Source organism: Podarcis liolepis, assembly GCF_965112155.1.
Source record: "Podarcis liolepis genome assembly, chromosome: 18".
In the NCBI taxonomy this organism is placed as follows: domain Eukaryota; kingdom Metazoa; phylum Chordata; class Lepidosauria; order Squamata; family Lacertidae; genus Podarcis; species Podarcis liolepis.
Window position 1 is genome coordinate 12017864 of NC_139572.1, and position 23100 is coordinate 12040963.

The 23100-nt window shown below is 46.4% G+C and overlaps 1 protein-coding gene and 1 long non-coding RNA gene across 7 annotated transcripts in view; one reads left to right on the top strand and one right to left on the bottom strand.

The window, feature by feature from the left end:
* Nucleotides 1-23100, bottom strand: part of GNG7 (G protein subunit gamma 7) — a 154180-nt gene that overhangs the window by 55822 nt on the left and 75258 nt on the right. For 5 of the 6 annotated variants that reach the window (XM_083484289.1, XM_083484288.1, XM_083484290.1 and 2 more), the window contains exon 3: nucleotides 8781-8808. The gene's annotated coding sequence lies outside the window, so the exon portion shown is untranslated. Of the gene's footprint in view, nucleotides 1-8780; nucleotides 8848-23100 lie in introns of those variants that run through there. The other variant, XM_083484293.1, reaches the window with a different exon arrangement.
* LOC310697632 lies at nucleotides 3830-6842 on the top strand. Its single transcript, XR_014521118.1, has 2 exons — nucleotides 3830-4459; nucleotides 6732-6842. It is a non-coding gene; the product is annotated as an uncharacterized lncRNA (long non-coding RNA).

Genomic DNA, 23100 nt, shown 5'->3' on the forward strand with positions numbered 1-23100 from the left:
TCCCCTATCCAATTGAAAATCGATAAAAAATGGATTTTGGCCGTTAAAATATTCTCCACCCATTTTAAGATCATATGCATCAATGTTTATATTCACCCACTTATGAAACAAACTGATCTTAAAAACATCTGGAACGAACTGGAAGACTGCATTCTCCTTGTCTCAAATAAGTTTCCCTCTGCCTCCTTAATTATTGGTGGGGATTTTAATGCAAGGCTAGGCCACTCAGACGAACAGTTAATCAACGAAAGTGGAATGGGTCCCCTAAATGCTAATGATGAACATTGGCCCCTATTCAGGCGTCACTCACTTGACCCAGTTACCAATTTTGCTGGTACATGTCTTTTTTTAATGGCACTTAGATTAAACCTTGTTATTTTAAACGGCCTCTCCGCGGGAGACTGCCCTGGCCAATTTACTTACTGGTCAGGCTTAAGGCACTCTGTTATTGACTACATCCTTGTCTCCCAAGAACTCTTTGATGAATATATTGAATTTACTGTAGATATAAGAACCGAAAGTGACCATTTACCCTAAATCTTAAAAGGACTGAATTTTGGGAACCCTCTAGATGTGGGCTTGTCCCACAGACTCCTGATCCTAGTGCTTTACAACAAATAGGCAGATCCAGAATTAAATGGTCCCCTTATGTTAATAACAATTTTAGCATTTGGACACAATCAATGGAAGGTCAACTCCTCTGGGCTGATCTGACTTCCAACGATACTGAAGAGACCTCCCCAATTGACCATTGTAACACATTAATCCGAAAACTCCAACCGCTATTGTCAAGACCCAGGAGATCTAACCAAAATGAGTCCCCTAACAACAAAAAATGGTTTGACCACGAATGCACTCAGGCAAAACTTATACTCAGGGAACGCTTTAAGGTCTTCCAGCAAAATCCTAACCCTATCACTAAATTAGAGTTACAACTTAAAAAAAAGAACTACAAAGAGTTATTAAAAACCAAAAAAAGAACCGCAGACTCTCTCATCTGGCAGGCCCTCATAAAAGTGTCAATAGAAAAAGACAATTCCAACTTCTGGAAAATTATCTCCAGTCAAACCAAAGCTCCTAATGAGGGCACAATAATCCCTGCAAATTCATGGGAAGAGCACTATAAAGTGCTGTTTAGGGAACATCGTCGTTCTGCGCCGCTTAACATCCCCTTAGATGATGATACACCATGGCCCCCAACATCTGAAACTGAAATCACTTCGTTAATTCTACAAATGAAATCTGGCAAAGCCCCAGGAAGTGATTTCATTGTCGCTGAACTTCTGAAAGCGCAAATAAACTGGTGGGCCCCGGTCCTTGCAAATCTATTCTCATATATAGATAAGACAACTGAAATCCCTAAAGATTGGGGACTAGCTATAATTGTTCCTATATTTAAAAAGGGCAACCCCTCTGAGCCATCTAATTATAGACCAATTAGTCTCCTGAATGTGATCTGTAAACTTTATACAAAACACCTATGCCTAAAATTATGTGAATGGTTAGATCATAATAACTTGCTAGAAATTGAACAAGCAGGGTTTACATCTGGACGTTCCACCATTGATCACTGCTTAGTGTTAGATTACTTTGTCTATAAGTATGTGAAACATTGGAAAAAGTCATTGTATGCGGCCTTTGTGGACCTAAAGGCAGCATTTGATTCTGTATCCAGGAGTAGGCTCTGGGCCAAATTGGCCAATATGGGTATTAACAGAAGGTTATTACTTCTGATGATTAAGCTTCATGAAAACAATACCCTCCAGATAAGACTTGCACAGGACGGCAGACTCTCTAGAGAAATCCCAGTCCAAAGAGGAGTTAGACAAGGATACCTATTAGCCCCATTCCTATTTAACATCTATGTTAACTCCCTGGTCACATGCTGCCGTGAAATTGAAGCCCACCCCCCTGTGTTCTCTAACGGCAGAAAAGTACCAGTTTTAATGTATGCGGATGACGCTGTTCTTCTCTCTCAAACCAAAGTGGGTCAGAAACATGCCTTAGGAAAGTTTAGTGACCAATGTAACACTGAACTGTTAACAATTAACTTTGCCAAAACGAAAATTGTACATTTTAACCGCTCCTTCAGGAAAGATAATTGGAGCGTAAAGGGAAACGCCATTGAACAGACTAAGACCTTCCAATACTTAGGCATTACTTTCTCTTATAATGCCAAATTGTCAACACACTTGACCACATCAGCTATATCAGCAGGAAGAAGTGCAAATGCTATCCTTAGATTATTCAGAAGGAAAGGAGCTGGCTTCCTCCCGATGGCCCTAACAGTCTTTCAGGCAAAATCTTTAGCCCAACTCTTATATGGCTCTCAAATTAGCCCCACTGCCAACCTTAAGACCCTTGAAACAGTACAATCAAAATTCTTAAGATCATTATTTGCTACCCCTAATGCAGTCTTAAGGCAAGAGGCAGGACTGCCCAGAGTGGAATTAAAAGTCTGGGAACAAGCAATATCCCTCTGGCTGAAAATCCATTACAATCCTAAGGGACTATTACCTTGCTTCCTGGCCGCAGTTCCCTATCCTCCTTGGCTTATGCAAATAACTAACAAGATCAAACAAATTGGCCTAAACCCTGAAAATCTTTTTATTGGAACTCTGAACAAGGCAAAAGCAATTATCACTCAGAGACTTTACGATATCGAATTACAACAAGAAGGCGCCCTACTCCCGGAGACGTATAGATGTTTAAAAGCTTGGCCTAATTTTGCAGCTGCCCCTTACTTAACTAACATCACTAATGAAGCCTATAGATGGGCTTTCTCTAGAGCCCACTTTGAGACAATGCCCTCAGCAGTGCTGTACGGCAAATTCACGCGGGTTCCAATGCATGCGCGTCTCTGCCCTTATATGTCTAATAAGGTAGAATCTGTCACACACATTCTTTTATTTTGCGAATTTTATAGTGAAGAACGAGTTAAACTTATTTTACCGCTTCTATCAAAATTTATACCCCTTCAATATTATTTGGAATCCTCCCCCGAAATTCTTCGAAAATACCTCCTGGAAGATTCCTCAAGCTCAATATCATATGAGGTGGCTAAATTTTGCACTTCAGTAATTAGGAAGCGTAAATCTCTTCTGTTGAATGGCACACTGCGAAGTTCCCTTGTGTAACCTTTTTTCTTTTCTGAGGTTGTTGTTGATTTCTTGCTGTTTGATCTTGTGGTGTTTAGTGTCACTGGCTTTGGCCGCAATAAAACTTGAACTTGAATTTGTTTCTGAGGTTTTTGAGAATTTCCTGGAAGCGCATGGGACTACTCATGAGTTATCTTGCCCCCGAAGTCCCTGGCAAAATGGGCTTGTTGAAGTTGTGCAGCGTGACCTGCAGGCAGGGGTTAAAACTTATTTGCACGATGCTAATCTGCCCAAAGATTTTTGGGCTGAAGCGCTTAATGTATTTTGTTATGTTAGAAATCGCAGTTATCATTCTGGTTTAGATGTCACCCCCTAAGAGAAGCTGTTTAAAAAACGCCCTAATCTGAAATACCTACGTATTTGGGGTTCAGATGTAATTATGCCTTATCCCGCTAAGCAGAAATTGGGTGAGCGTAGTGTTCAGGGGAAATTAATGGGCTACCAGCAGGGGGTGTACAGAATTTACATACCAGCAACTGGCAAATTTCATATTACCAGAAGCATGATACAAACTGTAAATTGGAATGGAGTTGCTGTTTTCCAAGATACTAATGGTATAGATAATACTGAGGAAGAAGAGGAAGCAGCAGCAGCAGCAGGAAATGATAGTGCTTCTGAATTAATGGAAAAAGACAAAAAGCCTGTTGAATCTGATAATTTGTTGAGTGCTTCTGAATTAATGGAAAAAGACAAAAAGCCTGTTGAATCTGATAATTTGTTTGATGATTTAAAGTCACAGGCACCCGAGGGGAGGTTAGATTCTCTTGAGTTTTCTGACCGTGGGCTTAGCCCACAGGCATCTCTTCAGCCTGACAATGATGATTTACAACCTGAAACTAGTAGTTCACTTAGTCCCATTAAGTCTGAGGAGTCTGACTCTCCTTCCGGACTGAGACGTTCAGATAGAAAGAGGCAGAAGCCACAACGGTTTGCAGATGAACATTTTAATACTGTGTATGCCAATAAGGCGGTTTTTGAGCCAAAAAGCTACAATGATGTTCAGAATTTACCTAAGCACCAAGCTGCGAATTGGTATAAAGCTATGAACTCAGAGATAGCTTCTTTAAAAGAGCATAACACTTGGTCTCTTGTACCACAAACCCCAGATATGAGAGTTATTGATTCAAAATGGGTTTATATAGTTAAAATGAATGACAAAAATGAAGTTGTAAGGTACAAGGCTAGATTAGTTGCTAGGGGTTTTCAACAAATTCCAGGTGAAGATTATGATTTGTGTTATTCACCAAGTGTAAAATATGAAACAGTTAAGCTTTTGTTAAAAGAAGGAAAGAAGTACAGGGGTTAATTCAATGGTGTAAAGAAAATAATCTTATGCTTAACACCAAAAAAACCAAAGAACTCATAATTGACTTTAGGAGAAAGAAAAGTGTATTTTTACCATTGCACATAAATGGCGAGGAAGTGGAGAGGGTTGGTAGTTTTAAATACCTGGGCATTTATATCTCGGAGGACCTCTCATGGACTGCAAATATTAATACGGTTGTGAGGAAGGTGCAGGGGAGGTTGTATTTCCTGAGAATGCTCAGGGGACTGAATCTATCCCAGCACCTACTTCTGTCCTATTATCATAGTACCATCGAGAGTGTCTTAACCTATAGTATATTATCGTGGTATGGGAGCAGCTCTGAAACGGATAAAAAAGCTTTACAGAGAACAATTAAAATTGCCCAGAATGTTATTGGGCTCCGACTACCAACCCTGGATGAGATCTTCACGTCTCGCATCTTGAAGAAGTCACATAATATTCTGAGAGATCCCACCCACCCTGCTCACAACTTCTTTGAACTATTGCCTTCAGGCAGAAGATATAGGACAATGAAAACACGAACCACACGCCTTCTGAATAGTTTCTATCCAAGAGCTCTGATTGCACTAAATAATGATCTCAGGGCCAGTTGCAAGGTTTAGCAAGCAGGGAGTAGGAAGAATGAGATAGGTTTTAGGTTATGTTATGCCTTTAATAGGTTATGCTATATTCTGGACTATGTTATGTTTTATAGATTATGTCTGAATAGGATGAGAGTGTCCGAGATACGTGCAAATGTATATGTGAACCCGGTCTTTGGGTGGGTGTTTGATTTTCGTTGTTGTGTATACTGTGTATATACGGACAATGACAATAAATTTATCTAAATCTAAATCTAAATCTAAAAGATGCATCACAACGTGGACATTCTGTTTATCACGTAGATATAAAAACTGCATATTTGTTTGCAGATTTAAAAGAACAAATTTTTATGCGTGTTCCTGAAGGCATAGACGCCGCTGAAGGTTTGGTATGCAAATTAAATAAATCCCTTTATGGTCTGCACCAAAGTGGAAGGAATTGGCACCAAACTTTAGCAAAAGAATTGCTAGATATTGGTTTTTCACAAGGAAAGACAGACAATTGTGTGTTTATAAAGGAAAGGGCAAACTCTGTAACAAAAATGTGTGTATGTAGATGACGTGTTAATTTCTACAAAAACTAAACAGGAATATGAACAGGTAGTTTCACAGTTACAGAATAAATCTGATGTGGTGGAATTAGGCATAGCTAAAAGTTACTTATCCATGCAAATTGAGAAAGGCAAAAATGGATCTTTTCTGGTTCATCAAACTGCAAAAATTGATGATCTAGTTGAAATGCTATGTTTAGAAAATGCAAATGGGAAGGAAACACCTGTGGTGTGTGGTTTCACCTTTACAGGTGAAGATAAGCCACTTCCTAACAAAACTTTGTATCGTTCTGCTATAGGCAAGCTAAATTTCATTCAAAGAATCTCAAGACCAGATATAACTTATGCTTTTCACTTTCTGGCAAAATTTGTGGAAAAGCCCACTACGCAATGTTTCTCTGCTCTTAAGAGAGTGGTAATGTACCTTAAACATACTAAACATTATAGGTTGCAGTTTACAACAAGTATTGACAAAGGTTTTGAAATTTTCTGCGATGCATCTCATGCAGTGGAACAAAATAATTGCAGGGGTGTGTCTGGTATGGTGTTTTGTTATAACGGTTGCCCATTTGAATGGAAGTCCCAGACACAAACCATTATTTGTCTCTCCACAACAGAGTGAATTATGTGCATGCGTTCAGGCCACTCGTGATATAGAATGGTATCTGCAAGTTTTTGCAGACCTACAGATGCAAGTAACACTACCAGTAAAAGTTTACCTTGATTCCCAGAGTGGACTTGCTATCCTATGTTCAGAAACCAATACGCAGCGCACTAGAGTCTTAAGGTTAGATTTAGAATTTGTAAAGAAACTAATTGCTGATGAAATGATTGTATTTCAGTATGTTCCAGGTGACAATCAAATTGCGGACATTTTTTCAAAAGCACTTCCAAAGGTTACACATGAAGGACATGTACAAAATATGCTTTATGTTTTTGTTCCACAATGATGAACCGCAGGGGAAATGTTGAATGGTGTCTTTAAGGGGCCAGAGAAAGGGCCAGAGCAAAATAACGAGACCCAGCTTTACCGCTGTGAAACATAGCAGGTGCTGCTGAGTTGTGTTCAAGCTGTGTCAGCAATTGGGTCTAGTATATAAAGAGCAGCACCTAGCTCCTCTCCCATTACCCTGGGGGATGGGTTGGTGGTTGGGTCTGGTTTGTTGTTGTTATCTTTAGTGTAAAAGGAGTTTTTGTTTTTGTTATTAAAACCTTGTTAAAGTTATTTTTGAGTTCCTTGCTACCGCACTGCAAATAGCCAACACCAGCAACTCCTCTAAGGACAACAATAGTTTCAAGGCAGAGACCAGAATGGGTTTTAAGGAAAGGTAATATAAAAGAGATTGTTGATCCTCTGCAAGCAATTCAGATGGTATTGGATACACTTGGAATTCCTTATTACTAAAGAATGACTTTTAAAATGATATTAAAATAAGCATTCTCAGGATCAGCTTTCATATTATGTAGATTGTCATAAATCTATATCCAGGAATAAAATTGAGAATGTATTGAAGAAAAAGAATCTTGATGTAATTTGTTTACAGGAAACGCATGTGGCCAAAAAACAAACATATTTTGACAAATAAAAGGTTAGGGGTTGAGTTTATTAACTCAAACGTGAACAAAAAAAGAGGGGTAGTGATTTATGTTAAGGAAAAATGGGAACCCAAACTAATCTGATTATCGGCCAAGTATTATAAAATTTTAGAAGATCAATTAACTCCAGTGTTATGCGAGGTCATGAACAGCATTTTGCGAGGAGGGAAGATACCAGACACTTGGAAGGAGGCACATATCACGATGATTCCCAAAGCCCACACTGATAGATTGAATATAAAAAATTACAGACCCATATCATTACTAAACAATGATTACATTTTTTTTGCAGAAGTATTGGCAAATAGACTTAAAAAATAAAGGGAAGAAAATTTTGTCTGCAAATGGTAAGGCTGAAATGACTGAGAATGTTAAAGATCCTATGAATTCTGACTCTGGCCATTTTCCCCCATATATAAGGGCGTGGCTGATTGTTCCATGAATGACCAGAGGGAAATCACACAAAATGATAGCCCACATTTTTTAATAAACACCTGCTCTCAATTCCCTGTAAATAAAGGAAGCGCTCCCTTTGCTTGGGCTGCAGGAAAACAATATTGGCCAGATGAGAAGGAAACATGTTCCCTTAGAACTGAGTTAACAGTAATTTAATTTGACCAACTTCTATTGCTAGCTTTGGTGAATACTTGAATTGCTGAGTTTCTTTTATAAAAAAAAAATCTAACCCTATTTTTAAAATCTACTCCTTACCCTTCCCTTCCTTTATTCAAATGGTAATTTAGCCCAAAGATGCAACATTTTAAATGGTATTAAAGATTTGCTGAGACATGAACTCTGCACATGCACAGAGGTTAGGTCAGCTTAAAAAAAATACACTAAATACATCAACAACAAACCAGACCCAACCACCAACCCATTCCCCAGGGTAATGGGAGAGGAGCTAGGTGCTGCTCTTTATATACTAGACCCAATTGCTGACACAGCTTGATGAACACAACTCAGCAGCACCTGCTATGTTTCACAGCGGTAAAGCTGGGTCTCGTTATTTTGCTCTGGCCCCTTAAAGACATACACATTGGGTGGAACAATGATGAACCTTTACATTTCAAGAAACCATTCAACACACTCTCCCTCCACCAGTTTGTGTCTCCCTGAGGGACTGCGCACACACAGCTGGAGACTGCGCCTGCATGGAAACGTCCTCTGCTCCTCCCTTGTCAGTCCCTTCCTGGTTCTGGGAGACAAGTGGTGCAGGAGAGGGTGTCCCTTCCCTTGCCTAGTCTGCCTCCTGCTCCTCTTCCTCCAGCTCTGAAGCTTCCCTTGCCTCTGACTCTTGCCTCCTGGCTGCTACAGGTCTCCACAAATCGCTGCTCCCCTCTCCCGAGTCAGACCCAAGACCCCTTTCCCCTGATGCAAAACCATACGTGTCTGCCCAGTCCCTGGATCCCCTTCACGGCCAGAGATCAGTCCATTAGGCACAGGCAAGAGAAAAAGGTCAATGTCACCAACCGCCACCTCCAACACACCAGAGAGAAGGCAGCCCAGGAATAAGATCCCAATCCAAACCCCATTACAGAAGCCGCTCCACAGCCACCTGCAAACATACCTTTTCTTCCAACGTCCTTGGAACACACCTGAGAGGGAGACAGAGAAAGAGAAAGAGAGAGGAAAGGTTACATTTTTTTTAATTTTCTGAATGGGGATAAATATCAATCTGACACAGAGCTTGGGGGGGGGGGAAGACAGGAGGTTGCCCAAATGCCAGCAGGGGAGGGGGGGGGTCCCAAATTCTTCTACACACACTGGGGGGGGTGTGAGAGAGTTTGTATGATCAATCGAGCCTCAAAACAACCGTGAGGTGGGTTAGGCTGAGAGAGAATCATAGAATCATAGAGTTGGAAGAGACCACAAGGGCCATCGAGTCCAACCCCCTGCCAAGCAGGAAACACCATCAGAGCACTCCTGACAAATGGTTGTCAAGCCTCTGCTTAAAGACCTCCAAAGTAGGAGACTCCACCACACTCCTTGGCAGCAAATTCCACTGTCAAACAGCTCTTACTGTCAGGAAGTTCTTCCTAATGTTTAGGTGGAATCTTCTTTCTTGTAGTTTGGATCCATTGCTCCGTGTCCGCTTCTCTGGAGCAGCAGAAAACAACCTTTCTCCCTCCTCTATGTGACATCCTTTTATATATTTGAACATGGCTATCATATCACCCCTTAACCTCCTCTTCTCCAGGCTAAACATGCCCAGCTCCCTTAGCCGTTCCTCCTAAGGCATCGTTTCCAGGCCTTTGACCATTTTGGTTGCCCTCCTCTGGACACGTTCCAGTTTGTCAGTGTCCTTCTTGAACTGTGGTGCCCAGAACTGGACACAGTACTCCAGGTGAGGTCTGACCAGAGCAGAATACAGTGGCACTATTACTTCCCTTGATCTAGATGCTATACTCCTATTGATGCAGCCCAGAATTGCATTGGCTTTTTTAGCTGCCGCGTCACACTGTTGGCTCATGTCAAGGTTGTGGTCAACCAAGACTCCTAGATCCTGTTCACATGTACTGCTCTCAAGCCAGGTGTCCCCCATCTTGTATTTGTGCCTCTCATTTTTTTTGCCCAAGTGCAATACTTTACATTTCTCCCTGTTAAAATTCATCTTGTTTGTTTTTGCCCAGTTCTCTAATTTGTCAAGGTCGTTTTGAAGTGTGATCCTGTGCTCTGGGGTGTTAGCCACCCCTCCCAGTTTGGTGTCCTGCAAATTTGATCAGGATGCCCTTGAGTCCATCATCCAAGTTGTTGATAAAGATGTTGAATAAGACCGGGCCCAAGACAGAACCCCGTGGCACCCCACTAGTCACTCTTCTCCAGGATGAAGAGGAACCATTGATGAGCACCCTTTGGGTTCGGTCAGTCAGCCAGTTACAAATCCACTGAGTGGTAGCATAGTCAAGACCGCATTTTAACAGCTTCTTTACAAGAATATCATGGGGCACCTTGTCAAATGCCTTGCTGAAATCAAGGTAGGCTACATCCACTGCGTTCCCTTCATCTACCAGGCTTGTAATTCTGTGAAAAAACGAGATCAGGTTAGTCTGACATGACTTATTTTTCAGAAATCCATGCTGACTATTGGTGATCACAGCATTCCTTTCTAGGTGCTCACAGACTGTTTGCTTAATGATCTGCTCCAGAATCTTCCCTGGTATTGATGTCAGACTGACTGGGTGGTAATTATTTGGGTCCTCTCTTTTCCCCTTTTTGAAAATAGGGACAACATTTGCCCTCCTCCAGTCTGCCGGGACTTCGCCTGTTCTCCAGGAATTCTCAAAGATGACTGCCAGTGGTTCTGAGATCACATCTGCCAGTTCTTTTAATACTCTTGGATGCAGTTCATCTGGCCCTGGAGACTTGAATACATCTAATCTAGCCAAATATTCTTGTACTGTCTCCTTAGTTATTCTGGGCTGTGTTTCCTCTGCTGAATCATTTGCTCCAAATTCTTCAGGTCGGGCATTGTTTTCTTTATCGGAGAAGACTGAGGCAAAGAAGGCATTGAGGAGTTCAGCCCTTTCTGTGTCCCCTGTTTGCATTTCACCATCTTCTCCTCTGAGTGACCCCACTGTTTCTTTGTTCTTCCTTTTGCTACGAACATACCCTTAAAAGCCTTTTTTGTTGCTTTTAACCTCTCTAGCAAGCCTGAGTTCATTCTGTGCTTTAGCTTTTCTGACTTTGTGTCTACACGTGCTGGCTATTTGTTTGAATTCCTCTTTGGTGGTTTCCCCCCTTTTCCATTTTTTGTACACATCCTTTTTTAATCTTAACTCAGTTAAAAGTTCTTTAGATAGCCACCCTGGCTTCTTTAAGCACCTTCCATGTTTCCGTCTCATTGGTATTGCCTGACGTTGTGCTTTTACTATCTCCCTCTTAACAAACTCCCAGCCATCATGAACTCCCTTTCCTTTTAGTATTACTGTCCATGGGATCTCACCCAGCACTTCCCTAAGTTTTATGAAGTCGGCTTTCTTAAAGTCAAGAAATTGAGTCCTAGTATGCTTGGCTGCTCCTTTCCGCTGTATAGTAAACTTCAGAAGAGCATGATCACTCGCACCTAATGATCCTTCCACTTCTACCCCACTAACCAGGTCATCAACATTGGTTAGGACCAGATCTAAAATGGCTGTTCCTCTTGTTGCTTCTCCCACTTTCTGGACAATGAAGTTGTCTGCAAGGCCAGTGAGGAATCTGTTTGACCTTAAGCTCTTGGCTGAGTTTGACATCCAACAAATGGGGTAATTGAAGTCCCCCATTACTACTATCTCCCTTCCTTTTGCATGCTTGGCCATCTGTTCCAGGAAGGCATCACCTATGTCCTCCGTTTGGCTTGGGGATCTATAGTAAACTCCCACAATGAGGTCACTGTTATTCTTCTCTCCCTTAATTTTGACCCAAATGCTCTCACTTTGGCTTTGAGGTTCTAAATCTTGGATCTCTTCACAGGTATACACATCCCTGACATATAACGCCACTCCTCCTCCTTTCTTGTCTGGTCTGTTTCTCTGAAATAGATTGTATCCCCCCATTATTACATTCCAATCGTGGGACTTATCCCACCAGGTTTCAGTGATGCCTATTATGTCATATTTAGTTTGCTGTACCAAGAGCTCAAGCTCATCTTGTTTATTTCCCATGCTTTGTGCATTAGTGTACAGACATTGAAGTCCATTAATCATTCCCCCGTGTCTCTTATTTAAGGATTTTTTCCTCCCACCATTAGGTCTGCGTGCTGTTTGCTCCATTTGGTCTATGACATTTGGATGATCATCTTCATCAATTGATAGACTCCTACCTTCAGGAGCACTGTCTCCCTCCCCCACATTAGTCAGTTTAAAGCCCTCCTGATGAGGTTTCTGAGATTTTTGGCAAAAACATTTCTCCCAACCGTTGTGAGGTGCAGCCCATCGCTTGCCAGAAGTCCATCTTCAAGAAACTGCAGTCCGTGATCTAAGAATCCAAACCGTTCCTGTTTACACCATTTGCGAAGCCAGCTGTTCACTTCCACTATTTTTCCCTCTCTCCCTGGGCCACGCCGTTCAACTGGGAGGACAGATGAGATGACAATTTGTGCATTTAGTTGCTTCAATTTCCTGCCGAGAGCCTCGTAGTCTCTTTTGATCTTCTGGAGGCTGCTGCTTGCAGTGTCATTGGTTCCCACATGAACCAAGAGCCATTGGTTCCCACATGAACCAAGAGCCTGTGCTCAAGGGAGTTGAACCCAGTCTCCCAGCCCCAGCCTCTCCCTCTCCCTCTAAACACTTCTCAGCTGGCACATTTGGGGAAGGAGACGTGATCTCCAGCTCCACTTGGAGGGCAGGGTGTGGGGCAGCAGGGCCATTTGGTAGCAGGCCCCAAACCAGAGAATTCCCTTCCCTGGGATAGTGGTTGCACATGCTAATCTGTCACATGCTTTCAATGCTCTGATATGGGTGGCTGTCATTTATATATGCATATCAGAGTGCATGTATGTGCTGTTCTTTGTGTATGTGTTTTTGGCATGTGTCTTATCTCGAGAAACAATGGAATGTTTCTCCAGGGATGAAGCCACATGGGCAGAAACCACCTCCTTGACCATTGAACCCCCCTCTTGATCTCGTCCACTCCGTCCTCAGGAGCCTGTCTTTGCATGCAGGAAAAGCCCCTAACTCATCGAGAGTCTGAGACCCCTTGGCTCCCCTCACCTGGTTCAGCTGGCCAGTCAAAGCTGTTTCCTGGGACTGTGGCCACTGTCACCTGCTGACAGCTTCTAGGAGCCGCAGGTGAGAGCTGAGTGCCGGGGGATGGGGGTGGGGAGGACCCAAGGTGGACAAACCACCCCAGAAGGAGGACATGGCCCCCACCAGAGGTACTACCCTACCCTAACACCTCATACATCCCATAGATAGATAGGTAGACAGACAGACAGACAGATAGACTTCTATAATTGGGTCCATTAAGCTCAGCCTGGCCCTGGCTGCTTGACCAACACCACCCCGAGGCATCAGGTGACTTCTTCAGAGCAGCTGCAAAGCACAAATTTTGCAGAGCCAAGAGGGGGGAGGGGGTAGCTGTTTCAGAGCAACTGACTGCCGAGCCAGATGACTGCTTGGCAATGCTGTCCACACAGGGCTGCCTGGAGCATGAGACTCTCCACATAACAGCCTCTTGCTATCTTTTCAGCAACCCTGCGAGGTAGAGCAGCATGGTAGCATCCGTCCCCGTCCCCCCGCTTCCCTCACATTTCAGGTCCCTGGGCCCCTGCAAGGCAGAGAGAGAAGAGAGGCTCAGGAACCGCCTGGCGAGATGACAGGCCCTGGGCCCTAGATATCTGCAGATTGCTCAGTCTCTCTCTGCCCCACTGGTCTGAGTTTTGACTCAGGAGCAGCTCCTGAGAGGCAAGAGGGGAAAACCCACGCATGCTGTGCAGGAAGCTGTGAGGCAATGGCAGTATGGGCAGTGGCTGAGAGACCCAGTGTGCTTTGGCCCCCCCCCCCAAAAAAAAACCCCACCCCCTGGCCCCACAGAGCAGACATTCTCCTCGTGCCTGAAATTCCTTTGCCAGGCGTCACTGAAAGGACATTACTCCAGGGATGCAAACGCTTCACAACAAAAGGGATGACTCACAGGCAGGGGGTGGAGTTCAGAAGTGTGCCTGGCCTGCCTTGTAGGGAAGTCACTCTCTTTCTCCTTTGCAAGGCAAGGAGGGAGGGCGGGCGGGCAGGCAGGCGGTGGGAGCAAGCAGGGTGAAGCCCAAAGCAGGAAAACCAACAACGCCCCTGCCCTGGTGCCTCGGAAAAAGAGCTGGACGGAGCTGGGAGCGATAGCCCAGCTTTCCAGCAACAAGCCACGGCTTAAGGTGGCCCGTGCATGTGGCTTGTTAGGGAGAGACGGACTGGGATTTGGCTGTGACAGGGAGCCCAGACTTTCTGGCTTCCCCTTCCTCACTACCGGAGATGCCCACCAGAACACGTCTCCTTCATGGGAATCCAGAAGCTCCAGCTGAGGGGTCCCCCCCGCCTTCTTTGGGTGGGGGCAATGGGCCCATTTGCCATCCTGAGGAAGTGCCATGGGCACCCGCCGCAAATGGCTGTTGATGTGGCAAGGCAGAAAACAGCTGCCACGTTTTCTAAGAAGGAAAAGAGACAGGCCACAAAATGGGCCTGCCCAGCCTACCCACCCCAAATGGAGCCAGATCAAGGGTCAGCAACCTTCTTCAGCCGTGGGTCAGTCCACCGTCCCTCAGACCATGTGGGGGCCAGACTATATTTGGGGGGTGGATGAACAAATTCCTATGCCCCACAAATAACCCAGAGATGCATTTGAAATAAAAGAACACATTCTACTCATGTAAAAACACGCTGATTCCCGGACTGTCCGCGGGCCAGACTGAGAAGGCGATTGGGCCGGATCCAGTCCCCGGACCATAGGTTGCCTACCCCTGAGCCAGATGCTCCAGCTGCTGTGCACAGGTGGGAAATCAGGCTCCCAATCCTGGCACCCAATTCAAGGCGGGCCTGTTCAGGGAGCAGGTGAGCTGCAGGCAAGGCTGGGACAGCGCAACAACCAGGAACTGAGCCGCTGCTTGATTGCTGAATGCAAGTGCAACCCGAGGCCCTGTGGCTGTGAAAGCTGGAGAGGAGAAGCTCAGGTCTGGCATGGGCTCACCTGGAGCAACCTGATGCCACGCCAGGCCACGGCTTCCCCTAGGCTTGGGCCACTGCTGCCGCCGCCACCTCCTCCTCTGCCCTGATTGGCCACTCCAGCTTTGGGGCTGCTGCCATGAGACACTCAGGAACCCAGTGCAGGATGGCTCACGGTTCTGGGTAGAGCCTGGGGCTGTCTTGGTTGCTGTGGTGCCCTTTCAGGAGCCAGACTGAAAACCCCTCAGGGGATACTGCAGCGTTCCACATGCCTGCGTCAGATCATTTTTGCTCCTCACAAAGCTGCAGGGCAGGGCAGGATATAGAGATTGCAAAGGCATGTGAATATTGGAAAAACACAGAGGAGTCTCTGGGGCAACAGGCAGCCCTGGGAAATGGTGCCCCCCGACCCACCTGGCACAGAGCAAAGGCCTTTGAGGACTGCCTATTCGGTTGCCCCAGGCGTGTCAAGGGAGGAGGGAGCGCAGCAGTGCCAGATGTTTTCCGATAAGCTGGAACAGAGCAGACCTGGGAGGAGGGGGGGTCAGCCTGGGCAACATATGGAATTTTACCGCCCCAACGCCCTGAACTATTCCACACGGAAAGAGAGGAGGGATGCTGTGTTATTGCCGCCTGCCTGATGGGAAAACAGATTCTGCAGCATGAACCTTGAACCTCACCTGTGATGAATCCCCCCCCCGCCAAGAACAACAAGGGGAGCAAAGGGGTTGGGCCAGCTCCTTGCCCTTCCCCAAAGGATCATTGAAGGCAGGTTCAGGAACAAAAATGAAGCAATGCTCTTCCTCCTTGCTTGCCCTGCCTGCAAAATGTGCTTCAGCCCACTTTCTCTCCACTGCATGCTTGTGAGACGGGAATGAGAGGGCCAGACCCCAAGCAGGCCCACCAAGCCAAGGATCCTGCCTCCAACGGTGGGCAGCCCTGGCTCATCGCAAGCAGAGCAGCAGAATCCCCCCCCCCCCCAATAGTGGTTGGAGGATGGGGAGAATGTCCGAGAAAACACATCTCACATCCTTTCTGAAGCTTGCTTTTGGGTTGAACGTACTTGTCAACTATATGCTAAAAACAATATGCAACACAAATTACTGCAAGGCCTCTGAAGACAGATCGGAAACTTCAGCTGCTGCAGAATTCAGCAGCCAGGCTTCTCACCGGGGCAAGAAGGCGGGAGCATTTTGCACTGATCTGACTGCACTGGCTAATTAGTTTTCTAATTCAAAGTGCTTCTTTTGACCTGTAAAGCCCTAAACAGCTCAGGGCTGCAATACCTCAAGGGCTGCCTCTCCCCATATGAGCCGACTTGGACCCTGAAATCATCTTCTGAGGCCCTTCTTCCTGTGCCACCTCCAGGTGAGGTCCGGAGGGTGGCAACATGAGAACAGGTCTTTTCTGCAGTGGCTCCCCATTTGTGGAATGCTCTCCCCAGAGAGGTTTGCCTGGTGCCTTCATTATATATTTTTATGTGCTAGGAAAAAACAGTCCTCTTCTCCCAGACCTTTGGCTGATTAATATTCTATGGCTTTTACATGTTTTGGGGGCAGGGAGGGGGTATTGTTTTGTTTTGGCTTTAACTATTTCTTTTGTGCTTTTATCCTGTATTTGTATTTTGTGAGACCTGAGATCTTCAGATGAAGGGTGGTATTTAAAGTGAATAAATACATAATAATAATAGCCTTCCACTAAGCGGCAGAGTGGCCTGAGTGTTGCTGCACCAAGGTAAACCCCAGACTCTGGGCAGAACCGCTGGATTCTCCACTGGCTGCAGGTATGGTGCAAATCTACGTTGCTCCTGCCGGGATGGATGCAGGACACTGCCTTAAACCAAGTAAGACCACTGGCGTCCACCCAGCAACGGCTCTCTGGGGTTTCAGAGTACGGCAGCCTCTGCCAGCCTTGCCTGGAGGTGCTGAGGATTGAACTGGCATGCTGAGCAAGTGCTGCACCACCGACCTGCAGCTCATAAAACAAGGTTCTAGTCATGTTTCTGGGTGAAAGGCTGATTTAAATACTGCAGGAAGCACAGCCTTATAGCAAGTTGGACAATGGGTCTGTCTCGCTTGGTGCTGTCTGCAGCAGATTCTCTTCCCAGTCCTGCCTGGAGACACCAGAGGCCTCCTGCATGCAGCTGACCAACAGATCTGGGGCCAGGCAGAGCTAAGCTGAGCCCCTCAAAAATTCGTTTGGGGCTGCTCATCACCTCCGCAGTCTCCTGGGCCAGTGCCTTGCTTAAAAACACCCACCACAAACCATGCTCTCATTTCTTGCAAGCTGAATTCCGTGCCCTAGGCCCCCTTCCACCTTGCCACCCCCTTTCAACTGAATATACCGTACTTATGCAGGATCACTGGCTGCCTGCAAATGAAGCCCCATCTTCTGCAGCCAAGAGAGCAAGTCAAAACGTAGAGAAGCAAGGATTAAAAACACCATCACCACTGCTGGTGCCAGGCGATTGCTAATCCAATGGCACCCTCCTTTTGTAAAGCTGTTGAGATCTGTATCACTGATACTTGCTGATTAAGAAAAGAAGAAGAGAGAAAGCAAACAGAAAGGAGAGAAGATATACAGACAGTCCAGCATTTTCTCACGAGCTCTGGAAACGTAATTACAGCCTTGGTGCAGCATGTGCTGAACAGACAGAGAGGAGCAGCAAGAGCGGAGGGGAGAAAAGCGGCGAGAGCCAGCCAAGGAGACGGGAGAGGAAGGTGCTGTCTGTCTCCAGCCACAATATCTGAGGGCAACCTCCGCTTTCTGCTATCAGAGGAGGAGAAGCAGCAAAGAGAAGGTTCCTCCGAGCAGCTGGCAGTGGAAGCAGAGTGCGAGTTCTGGGCGGCTCAAGGTCTGCAAAGGGGCATCCTGCAGGAGGCGCAGCAGCAGGCATCCCATAGTACACAGGCCCTATGCTGAGCGCTGCCCAAAGGGGCTCCATTGAGCACAGCCTCCTGGGTCCCCCACCGTGGTGTCCAGCCAGACGCCAACCCAGGGGAAGCCAGCAAATGGGGCATGAGGGCAGCAGCAGCAGCAGCAGCAGCAGCACACGGCCCACTTGCACACCAGAGGCAGAGCACCTCCAAAGCAGAACATGGTGAGGCACAGGGAATTCTGCACAGGATCGGGCCAAGGGGGGTGGTGGTTGTCACCAATGGAAGTGAAGGCACAGAAAAAACTCAATATGGAGGCCAAATGGCCGAAATATTGGGAAATTCTAGAACAAGATGGAGACAGAATAAAATTGCAGAGCTTTGAAAAATTGAAAAACAAAGTGCGAGATTGGCTCCATTATTACCAAATAATGGAGGCATATAAATTGGACAAAAAAGTTGGTTTCCAGGTGGAAAAATCAAAATTGGAAACAGAATTGTTAGATCCAAAAATCAAGAATTTGTCAAGAACGTATAACTTGTTGTTGAAATGGAACACTCAGGATGAAATGGTGAAATCAGCTATGATTAAATGGGCACAAGATGTTGGACATAACATAATGATGGCTGACTGGGAACGGTTATGGACCACAGGTATGAAATTTACGGCATGTAATGCCCTAAGAGAAAATTTAATGAAAATGATTTATAGGTGGTACATGACACCAGTCAAGCTAGAAAAAAATTACCACTTGCCCGACAATAAATGTTGGAAATGTAATGAGACTGAAGGTACATTCTTTCACCTTTGGTGGACATGCCCAAGGATTAAGGCATTCTGGGAGATTATTTATAACGAAATGAAAAAGGTATTTAAATATACCTTCCTGAAGAAACCAGAGGCCTTTCTCCTGGGCATGGTCGGCCAATTGATGCTAAAGAAGGATAGAACTTTTTTTATGTATGCAACAACAGCAGCAAGAATACTTATCACGAAGTATTGGAAGACACAAGATTTACCCACCAGGGAAGAATGGCAGATGAAGTTGATGGACTATATGGAACTGGCAGAAATGACTGGCAGAATCCGAGACCAGGGAGAAGAGTCGGTGGAAGAAGACTGGAAAAAGTTTAAAGACTATTTACAGAAACACTGTAAAATTAATGAATGTTAGAAGAATGTTGGAATGAAGTGATATGGCTTCAGTAGAAATGTTATAAGGAAATAAGTATAAATAGATTAATAGAGTATTAAAGGAAAAATAAGGTTAGAATGTGTTAAGATAATTATAGGATAGAAAACAGAGGAAGATGGAAAGGAATTGCTGAAACAACTAATAGAAGTGGAATACAAAAAGGGAGGTGTGAGGAGGTCGTGGAAATAAGTGAATGAAAGATAAGATACGGAATGTGTTTTAAACTGTTTTTGTTTGGTTATGTTAGTTTAATGTGTCAGTGTTATTTAGTGTTTTTGTATTGTATTGTATTGTATTGTTCTTTTTTGTTTTTTGTTTGTTTGTTTGTTTGTTGTGTTGTGTTGTGTTTAAATTGTTGGAAAAGTAATAAATATCATTTAAAAAAATAAAGAAAGGATCGGGCCAAGGGGAGCTCCATCGAATCTGGCACCCTGCTTTTCTCAAGGTGTCTGGTCAGACGCAGCAACATGACAGAAGTTTGTAAGGTCATACATGGAGTGGAGGAAGCAGAGAGAGAAAAGTTTTCTTGTAATGCTGCAACTTGGCGACACCCTAAACATCAGAAGATTTAGGGCGGATAAACTTCTTTGCACAGCACAGTTAAACTGTGGAACTCCCTGCCACTGGAGGCAGCGAAGGCCACCACTGGGATGGCTTTAAAAGAGGATTAGTCAAACTTCTGGAGAAAAAGGCTATCAGTGGCTCCGAGTCAGGATGTGCTCTGCCTCCACAGTTCTGAGAGTGGCTCTCAGGCTCATGTCCATTTTGCTGGTTTCCTGCAGGGCTGGGAGAGAGAAGGCACTGCTGTCAGCCAGAGTAGGCCATGCTGAGCAAGAGGGACACATTGACCTGCCTGTGTTTCCATGATAGAGCTCAGTGAGGTGGTTGGCATCCGCCTGTCTCAAGAGACAAAGGAGTGTGCCTCCAGTGGTGAAGCCAAATCGCTGTGCGAGCAGCACCAAAGTGACCTCCTTGGGGCACCAGCCTGGGCTGTGTGACTGGGGGTCCTGGGCTGCCCAGACGACAAGACCCCCCTCTCAGCCTTGGCACCCGCCTGGCTGCAGGAACTGCCTTGAGTGATCAGTGGTGAGAGAAGGAATGGGGCCGTTGCTCTTCTGGGCAGAGACACCCTGTAGGGTCCTGGGGCCTCTTGCTCCCTGCTCCACAAATCTCAAAAGTCCCATAGCAAGGGAAGACACAGAAATCACTGAAGACAATAGCCCCTTTCTTTCTTTCCCCCCATCTCTCCCCCCGCCACAAAGAAAGCAAAAGAAAGAGGGATTTGCGCAGGGCACAGCTGCCCAAGAGCATTTCTGTCCTTTCTGGAGCTTTGTACGAGAACATTCAAGAAGGTTGGGGGGGGTGCAGTGGGGAGGCCATGGTGGCCGTGTGATGACGCAGGAGAGAAAACCATGTCACCCACCTGCACCCGCTAAGCTGGGGAGCCCTGGGATGCCCACGCAGCCAACGCAGCTTGGCAAGGGGTTCCCCATAGCGACAGCATCACCCTATCACCCTCGTGGAAAAGGACAGGCGTGAGTCACACAAGATGCGATCACTCTCGCACACACTCGGTGCCTCTCGCACATTCCACAGGGCCCTGCCGCTTTCATCCACCCTGCAAGCAGAGCAGCCCCTTCCTCTGTACTGGGGTGAAGGGTCCCCAGCAGCCCCCAGACCCTGCAGAGGGCCAAAGGAGCCCACAAGCGCCAGGCCAAAGAAGCCAGCCCTGATGGCTGCTGGGAGTCAGAGGCAGCGAATGCCTCCGAATGAGACCGGCTGCTGGGGACTGCTGCTGCACCGTGAGTGTTGGGGAAGGCCTCTCCCTCCTCAAGCTAATTCCACCTGGCCTAGGGGGCGGGGCCCAGACTCACCTCCGCTACAGTTTTAAGGACACTGGTGCTGCTGCAGCAAATGTTCAAAATGTTTCAAAGTGTTTTAAAGGTGTTTTTACTTTTTACTTTGTTGTACCACCGTGAACAGTGGTTTTTATCTATGTATTTTTATTTTGTTCCGTTTTATTGTGGTTTGGGGTGGGGATTGGTTTTGTTTAGGTATAATTGTTTTTGGTTTGGTTTGTTTTCTATTTTGTAAATGGAGGCTTGTATGAGGCTTGGGATTGCTACCGTGGAGGGGCGAGGGAGGTATGGTGGTGGGGGCAGATGTTATAGGCGAAGGGGATCGAGATACGGATATGCTCGTACCCCTTCCAATCTGCACCCCATCCCGAGAGACGAGGGTAGGGTAAGCAAGGATTACTCACCTCCTTCACTGGTGTTGTGCAATGCCAGGTCTATAGGCAACAAAACCGCCACTCTGTGAGATTTCTTTACCTTGCAGGGGGTCGACCTGGCTTGTGTGACAGAGACCTGGGTGCGCGAAGGGGAAACTGTTACCTTACGAGAGATGGCGCCCCCGGGTTTCTCCGTCCTCCACCAGTCACGGACTGTGGGCCGGGGGGGGGAGAGGGTGGCATTATTAATCTGGGAAGATTGTCCTTTCAGGGCTCTACCATCGCCATCGATCCCCGGCACTGAATGTGTTGGCCTAGTATGGGGCTCTGAGGTGAGCTTGGCTGTCTGGCTGGTGTACCGGCCACCTAGCGCACCAGCAGCCACCCTGTCAGGCCTATTGGAGGCGGTGGCCGGCTGGGCCTTGGAGTTCCCTAACCTATTGGTATTGGGGGACTTCAACATCCATGCTGATGCCACTCCCTCCTCACAGGCTCTGGACCTGGTGTCTTTCATGGCGACACTAGGGCTCTCCCAGTTTGTTTCGGGCCCCACACATCAAGCAGGCCACATGCTGGATTTGATCTTTGGCGTCGGTATAGATGTGATCATGTCTCCTTCGATGAAGGTGCCATGGTCTGATGACTACGCTCTGAAAGCCAGGATTGACTTTCCACCCCCACCCTGCTTAGGTGGCGAGCCGATTTGGGCTCGCCCGCAGAGGCTGATGGACCCTGATAGATTCCGTCAAGCCTTGCGGGACCTTGCCCCCCCCCCCCCGGCGATTCATTGACTGAGCTTGTTGAGGGCTGGAATACCCAGCTCCTGGCAGCCATCAATGAGATTGCACCTAAGCGCCCTCTGCGACCCCGCAGAAACCGGGCTCCCTGGTTTACCGAGGAGCTTCGGAAAATGAAGCGGGACCTCAGACGGCTAGAGCGAGTATGGCGGGGTGCCCGTGACGGAGCCTCAAGAACATCTTATAGGGTTTTTATTAAAACCTATGAGAAGGCAGTGAAGGCCGCTAAGAAGTCTTACTTCTCAGCCTCCATTGCATCCGCTAGCTCTCGCCCGGCGCAATTATTTAGTATAATTAGGTCTTTAACGTCCCTTGAAGGACAGCCAAATTTAAATAACAATCTGACACACAGCTGTGAGGCATTTGCGAGCTTTTTTGCGGAGAAGGTCCTATTGCTCCGCCATGACCTCCCTGCCAATTTGGATACAATAAAGGAACTGGAGGCCCCTCAACTGTCCTCGTGTCCAGTATTGGACCACTTTGACCGGATATCCCCAGCCGATGTGGACAGACTCCTCCGAGCTGGAAAGCCCACCACCTGTCCTCTCGACCCGTGCCCGTCTTGGCTGATTAGCGCGTGTCCAGACAAGGTGCGGGCCCCCCTGGGGGATATCATCAATTTGTCCCTTGGCACCGGGATATTTCCAGGGGAACTGAAGGAGGCAGTGGTGCGCCCGCTCTTAAAGAAAACATCATTAGATCCCTTAGATCCCTTGAGCTTGCAGGGCAGCAGTTGAAGGAGCAAAAAGGGTTTTCTTGTGTGTGTGTGTGTGTTTCTTTGTGGCTGATTAGCTGCTCTCCCTGTGCAAAGGTCAGAGGGGGCAGGGTTTCTGTTGAGTCAGGTGATTAGCTGTGGGATGAGCTTATCAGAGCTTGCAGGGCAGTGGCGCACACCATTTGATCAATCTTTTAGATTCAGGGGAGCTAGTCTCAAACGTTTGCTGGGGGAGACCTAGGTTTTTTCGGGGGGGGGGGTTATTTGTCCTGTCTTCACGCTTTTTAAGATGGAGGACCACTGTAGCCACCCCCAACGACACGTTTTCAAAATGGAGGGTGAGGGAACAGCTGCAGTCGCCTGCGGTTCCTGCGCAATGTTTGCCATCTTGCCAAAGGTTGCAGGCAGCTTTACCTGCAGCAATTGTATGTTGATTGCCCTC